This window comes from Lissotriton helveticus, chromosome 7, assembly GCF_964261635.1.
Source record: "Lissotriton helveticus chromosome 7, aLisHel1.1, whole genome shotgun sequence".
Lineage (NCBI taxonomy): Eukaryota > Metazoa > Chordata > Amphibia > Caudata > Salamandridae > Lissotriton > Lissotriton helveticus.
The window spans coordinates 1,028,750,644-1,028,758,498 of NC_136068.1; positions in this window are offsets into that span (position 1 = coordinate 1,028,750,644).

The window sequence follows — 7,855 nt, forward strand, 5'->3', positions numbered from 1 at the left end:
CGTTACCGACCGGTAATTGGCGCCCTATATCGGGCCCCTGGTGTATAACTCTGGGACGATCTGTTTTATAATTTTAATCATGTCTAATCTGGAAACAAATAGGCATCAGAGTACACACACCAGTTTTAAAGAGACCTAGGCCTAGCTTTTCTATCCATTTTGATTAATGTGCTGCAGTGGAATCTGGGGACCTGCCACTGAATCTTTACTGGAAGCCAGGGACCCTGACCTAAGCATTGTCAATTATTGGAACCGCATAACAAACAGATAAAATACATAAAAAAGCATTAATCAATAAATACACAAATAACTACACATTTTATTTAATTCGCAAACACTTATAATTACAATTTAAAAACATAATTTTGATTGAAAATTTGGGGCTTTGTTGAAATTCAATCGAGCCCATTCATTGTCCGTTCTATATTTTCTTTGCTGCTCTGCTCCCACAAATCAATCGGAGGATACTAATTTAATTTGTAGCCTTCAATTTCAAATTCCTCCACATGTATAGTATGTTTAAAAAATGTTAACTGTACACTTAGCTTTTTTTTTTATATACACTTTATTAATCTGTTAATATTATTTCATTTCTAAGTAGTCGCAGACCCCCTGAGGAGTCTTTGCAGACCCCCCGGGGTACCCGGACCACATGTTGAGAACCACTGACGTACAGTATTTCCACATACCCGAGCTTTAAAATATTTTAATTTATTTTATTAGGGTTATTATGTGTAGCCATTTTAAAGATATCCACACTAGATACGTAGCTGCTTGCACAACTGTTTCAACAATGCCAGAAAATGAATGGGCAATTGATGTCACTTTCTTTGATATAGCTTCTTGTGTAATTACATCCTATGCAAATTGGAGGGGCCTCACATTTTTTCCAGGGGCCCCACACATCCTTGAAACACCCTCAAATATGTGGCATCAGAGAGCCTTACCTAGAGCCGGCATTGACTGTAAATGCAGTCCCAGGCAATAGAGCCATGTGCTCTGCTGCTGAAGACTATACAATGATGCTTCTTCTTCCTTCATCCCTCACTATCTCCATACCCTAACTGCTTCTCTATTCAATTTAAAAGAATCTTTAGAGAACCATCTGTAACCTTCGGGTAAGTTACGATCTCAATTACTCCAGTCTTGACCTTGCCCCACAGGGGTCATTAAGACCCACTTTTGCTGATCGTACCCCATTATTTAAAATTGGTTCAGAAAGTACCTTTTCAAAGCTTTGGTCCCTACAGAATTGCTACAGGAATCCATTGAAGTCAATCAACAGCATTTGTCAAAAAACCAAAGTCATGGACAGGAAATATCTGCCATCATTCTTTGACCTCTATCACTGCCTATCCATATCAGTCTACTGTTTGCTCAACATGTGATACATGATGTGCACTTGTTATGGTTTGTGATATGTATTTCTTTATTCGATCAAAAAAATTATCATTCACATCATAGAAAACAGTACATCAGAATAAAAACTGTTAAAATTACATTAAACATATTCATTAAAAGTGTTCAGTAAAGTAAAACAGACATATAATTCTTCCAGTATAGAAACACAGTGCACAAGATTATACCATAGGGCCAAATTAGGCTAAATTGACAAGTCTAATGTTCAGAAGCAAATTTACCCATTTTTGACCTCTTCCACCGAGCGAAAAGCAAAAATCTCGAAATAGCAAACACTATCCAACTTGTGATCTAAAAATACGTGTGGCTTCCGAGGGACGATTAAAAGATAGAATGCAACAGACAGGGGCTATCCAGGTTTTCCTAAGGTCCGCATAGGAGGGGCAACAAAAGAGGAAGTGTTCAAGGGTCTCAGGAAGATTGTGGCATGAAGGGCACAATGGATTAACAGACACATTTCCCCCGGTACTTCTTCTTGCATTTCAAGGAAGAGCCCTGTATCCAAATTGGGTCTACAGCGCTCGTGCCTAGCGGGGTTTGCTATCATCTAGAAAAATTTCGAAGCCAAAACCTCCTTTAAAATTTAAAAACCTCGCAGTTAAAGTGCCACGTGCAGTACGTTCTATGCTTTCTGAGTCCATTAATTCCCAGAAACTTTTTTTAACGAGGGGGACCATAGATTTAGTGATGGACCCAGGTTCCTCCCAGAGCTGCCCCAACTCTATTTTTGAAAACCTAGCCTAGATCTTGCTGAACCACTTAATGCGACCTGTTTGCTTGTGCAGGGCTATCAGCTCGCCCATGGCCTTCTTCAACGGAACCTGTGTGTTGCTTGTCCATACCCTTACCCAGAACAAAAGTGCCCTGAGAATGGCAAAGTGGTCTATAGGTCTTAAACCAAGATCAAATCTTAACAGCAGGAGGGGTGTGTTCATTGGCAGGTTCATGATGGCTCTGATAAATTTGTTTTCGGCGAGGATTAGGTCCGTCAGTTTTTACATCCCCCATAGCTCAGCCCCTATAGGGTCACTCCTAGACCTTTAGCCCTAAAAGGTCTAGGATAGGCGAAATTGGCCGGTAGGGGGTCCATTGGGGTTAGTAGGGTGGAATCAACCGAGACATTCTCATATCTAGGTTTTTTATTAGATTCTAATGAGTCTTGGAATCAGGCTGTTAAGAGTAGGGGTTTACTTTTTATGAAATCGACGGCAGCAGTGGACAACTTAGCAAAACAATTGGGTAGAAGCCATCATCCCTTCTCCTGCAGATCTACCAAGCTAAATATGTGAGTATAGCTATTTATGTGGCGGGTGTGTGGGGGGTTTCAAGATTCCCAACCTATTCAGAAAGTTGAAAATGCCTTTTTAAAGTTTCTTCTGTCGGTTCTGGCTAGCACCTCTGTTTATAATTGCCATAGTGAACTACCGGGGATATTATCAACAAGAGGCGATATTTATCGCTAACTTGGTTTAGCGTGAGTTTTTTTATCGCCGCGCTTCGCCAGAATCTATCGCCTCGTATTGATAATACGTCGCTAGCCGGCGATATTTTCCCTCCCAGGCAAAAAGAGGTGGCTAAAGAAAAGCACGCTAGCGTGAAAATAATGATGTTGGGCCAATCAGCGATAAATATCGCAAGCCAATAGGTACCAGGCTTTCATTTATCGCGTTTAGCTACAAAAAAAGCTAAACCGTAAAAAATCACTATCACAATGCAGAAACCCTGTAGATGATGGTGAACAACCTGGGACAAGGTAAAGAGGCCAGGAACAACACCCAGGAAAGCTAGGCAGAGACCCAAAGAAAGGCCAAGAGGAAGAGGAACCCCAATTTCAGTCCTATGGAGAATCAGGTACTGGTTGAAGAGGTGACGCAACACCAACAGGAACTCTTCGTGAGTTCCACCGTCACCTTGGCAAGGAAAAGGGAGACATGGCAGGACATCATGACCAAAGTCAATGCCATGGGGGAGAGGAGGAGGACAGTGGATGAGTGCGAGAAGCAGTGGCACAATACCAATAGCAAGACAAAGAAGAAACTGGGAGTCAACCTTAAGGCAGCGAGGGAGACTGGAGGCGGCGGACCAGCTTCACAGGAGCAGCTGGATGATCTGGAGGAGCAGGTGTCCCGCGTCATCAGTGAGGAGACTGTTGTTGGAGTCGCAGGCCAGGATAGTGCTGAATTGGAATGCCCACAACAACACCATTGTGAGTATCAACCAGGGACGGGGGGAAGGGGGTGGATGGGCACAGTGGCACCCATGTACTATGAAAGTAATTGTATTGCATACCCTCATGTACTGTCCAACAAGTCCTGGATACCCCTGTGCATGCTGGCATAGGGACATATCATCATTCACAAACAGCACATCACACAACACACAGGGCAATAGTAACAGGACTGACGCCAGTGTAATCAATGCATTAGCGGCAGGAAACAGCTCCCAAAGCACTGATGAGGGGCATGCCAATATGATTAATTGAATGTAAATAGTAGGCCAGGTGCACACCAGAAGCTCATTTGCCATTTTAATCCTATAGTGCAAATCAGCAAGCACCGTTGTGTCCCTGAAGCAGCATTACCCTCCTGAAAAAGCTACTACAATATTGGTGACACATTTCATATTATGGCCCATCGTGGCAGCCAGACTGTACATAAAATGTGCACCAAAAAGCTAGGCAAACATAGTCCAATGGGGGCGCTAGAGGGCGCACAAGCTGCATGGCCGCACCTTCGTGAGGCTCCAGCAGCCTGGCATGACGATCCGGCATTGATCCTACTTCCACTGCGCCCACCCGCCCGAAAATCCCCACGGAGGGGCAGCAAGTGCCGCTGCACACTCGGTGCAATTCTGAAGGCGCTACCCCCTTGGGCTCCGCAGTTACAGCAGACGAAGCCCCCCGGCTGATGTGAGACCTGCAGTGCCGGTCCCTATACTCGGCTCCTGGGACTACCTGAGCCCGGGGCTCGCCACGAGGACTGCAGGCCGAGAGAGCTGGACGGGAGGCGCGGCCGGCGCTGGTGGCGGGAGCGGCGGTGGCGCCCCATCGTACACGCAGCTGAGGGATACCACGAGGCAAGTGCGGCATGGCGCGGGGGGCTTGAGGCGATGCGGCGCTACCGCTGATTCTCCCTGTGGCCCGAGCCCCTGCTGTTGTGGTGAGTGGACTCTCCCAGCGCCATATTGGACTGTTGGAATTTGCCTGCTGTGAGCCCTGTGTTGCTAACGGCTCGATCCTGGCCCTACTGGGCACGAACTGCGGACTATCACTTGGCTGACATCCCGGATAGACTGCAAGCACCGCCGGCCTGGTGCAATTGGCTGCGATCCCGAGGCGCTACATTTTGGCTGGTGCTCCTGTGCCCTGCTCCGGGTTACTGCCACACGCCCGCCTGGCGCTTCATCTCCTGGCGAGTCGCCTTGGAGGCTCCTGTCGCGCTTCAGCCTAGCGCCACGTTTGGGGCAGAGACGCCACTGTGTACAGCCGCCATTGAGGTACGGCGTTCCCCCTAGGCTAACTCCACCCCGGCTGACGCGGGGATAGCGCCGTGTCGCGGTGATTCCTTCCTTCCCATTGCCGCCATGGGGAAGCCGGACAGTCGCCAGCCCAGGCTGCAATTTGAACCCACGTCGCAGAAGAAGGCGACGAGACACACGGGGGACGCTACGCAGCCCCGGAGCCCGGCCACAGAGGCCGCGACGTCGACTCCTCCACCCCCGGATATGGCCGCCATGATGCAAGAAATGCGCCAGGGCTTTGCAACGGTGGTTGACAAGGTGGATAGACTTTCCTCTAGAATGGACAGTATAGTCCAGAAGATGGATGTGCATGAAGAGCGTATTGTTGAGGTGGAGCGCCGGATATCTGAAAATGATGACGCCACGGCGGCACATGACTCCCGCCTTGCTCGGATGGACAATGTGTTGAGGGTGATCGCCGCCAAAAATGAGGAGTTAGAAGCGAGGAGCCGGAGGAACAACATTCGCGTCACGGGTATTTGTTGGACTCCTGCCCAACCCACACACTGCAGGAACGAGGAATAGTCCAATCCCCTTCCCCGACTCACCAGCCACTCACTGAACAATACAAATGAGTAAGCTGCTGACCCAGAAAAGAGGGTGGAAATCAAAAGGTAACCAAACCTTCCACCCTTAGAACGTGCCTTAAAAAGGAACACCCGCCTCCTTCTTCTGCTCCTGCAAAAGGGAAACACAAAGTACACCCTATGGTAAATATACAATCCCCAGTCCTTCTTCTGCTACAAAAGACCATTATCCATGCATATCATGCCACATACACTTACCGGAAGAATGAGCAGGCTTAGCTTCAAGGAGTTCGTCAGTCACTGCAAACCTAAGATAGCTTCTCTTAGGCGGCTTATCTATAGGACTGGACGTGTCAGTAAGGGCGTATGGTTTGGTCGATAAAGAGATATGCAGGGTAAAAATCAGACCACTTGTACCGGCCTGCAAAAACCCCTGCCTATCGGGTACTTTGGAAAGGGACTAGGACTCGGCGAGGACGCGTTTTCTCATCCGCTCGTTATCACAAAAAAGAAAACAAACCCAGCCGGGTTTGTTTCGCGGAATGGACGAAAACGTCACTTCCGCATAATGAGGCGGATGGGTAGCGCTCACGCTACCGTATGATTCACCGCGTCTCCAAATTGGGAGAGCCGCGAAACGGGCAACTAACAAACAGGGGCCCCTGTATGTTAACGTAGTCGCACCAAACGGTCAAATAATCAAGAAAAGGAAAAGGGGGAGGGGTACTAAACCTAAGGACACTAACTAACTAGAATGAGACCTCGCTAAGAAAGGGGCAGGCAGGGAAGGGGAATATTACAGACAAGGTACCAGGACAAAAAACGAAGCATGGATAAGGGAAAAACTTGAAATCAGCAGGGAATTCTCCTTCTTCTTTACACGAGCCCGTGAAAAGACAACAGCGATCAACTGGAAACACAGGAGCCAGGATGCAGGAACCCACAGGTGACAATAACAAGCATTGACATAAGGGTAGGACTCCTTTTTATACTACCGGTGTGTCATGTGATGATTTTAGGCATGGTCAGCAAAAGAGGACTGGGGACCAGGACCTAACAGTACCCCCCCCCAACAATCCTCCCCACAGGTCTTGGCTTCCGGGGATGCAGTCTATGGAATAACCTCACCAGCCGAGGCGCATGTACACCTCCAGCTGGCTCCCACGTCCTATCCTCCGGGGCATACCCCTTCCAATCCACCAAGTAATACAACCTACCCCTCCTCCGCCGTGAATCAAGAATGGCCTGTACCTCAAACTCCTCTTCGCCGTCCACTAGTAAAGGAGAAGGAGGGGGCAGAACCTGGTCAGAGGGAACAAAGGGCTTCAGCAATGAAGTGTGAAACACAGGATGGATCTTATAGTCCAAGGGCAGTAGCAACTTCATCGCCACGGGGTTGACTACCTGACTCACAGGGAAGGGGCCTACATACCGGGGTTGTAGTTTACGTGATCCCGGTAGTTTCAGATTACGTGAAGCCAACCATACTTGATCGCCCACCTTATAACCAGGGGCCGGAACTCTATGGCGATCAGCCTGTACCTTCATTGCCTCCTTAGCATCCTGTAAACTGCCCCTTGCCACCTCCCAGATGTCCCCCAAGCGTTTACCTATGTCATCAATGGCTGGCATGTGCCCAGTAGGTTGGACGGCTAGGACTCTAGGATGGTATCCCATAGAACAATAGAATGGTGTCATGCCCAAGGCCGAGTGTATGCTGTTATTATAGGCGAATTCCGCAATGGGCAATGCCCTCACCCAATCACACGAGAGGGACGTAGTCAAGCACCTCAGAAAATGTTCCATTGTCTGGTTGATGCGTTCTGTCTGCCCATATGACTGGGGATGGTATGCAGATGACAACCGTATATCCATCTTAAGCACCAGACAGAGCTCCTTCCAGAAATGAGACACAAACTGCACCCCCCTGTCTGAGACGACTGCTGTGGGCAACCCATGCAACCGCACTATTGAAACCATGAACTCCCATGCCATCTCCTTCGCCGTGGGAATATTGCAGAGTGGTAGAAAGTGAGCCATTTTGGTAAACAAGTCCACGACCACAAAGATAGCAGTGAAGCCGGAAACCAAGGGAAGGTCCGTAACAAAATCCATGCTAATAGTATGCCACGGGGAAGGGGGTACTGCCAATGGCTGCAAAAGGCCCGAGGGCTTACTGTGTGAGGGCTTATTGATGGCACAAACAGGGCATGCTGTCACATACTTCTGGATATCCTGAGCCACCGTATCCCACCAAAACCACCTCAGGCACAACTCCTTTGTCTTCCCGATTCCTGGGTGCGCAACTAAAGAGGACGAATGACACCATTCCACCACCTTTTGTCTCAACTCAGGGGGAATGAACAACCTATCCCCCTGATATAACAACC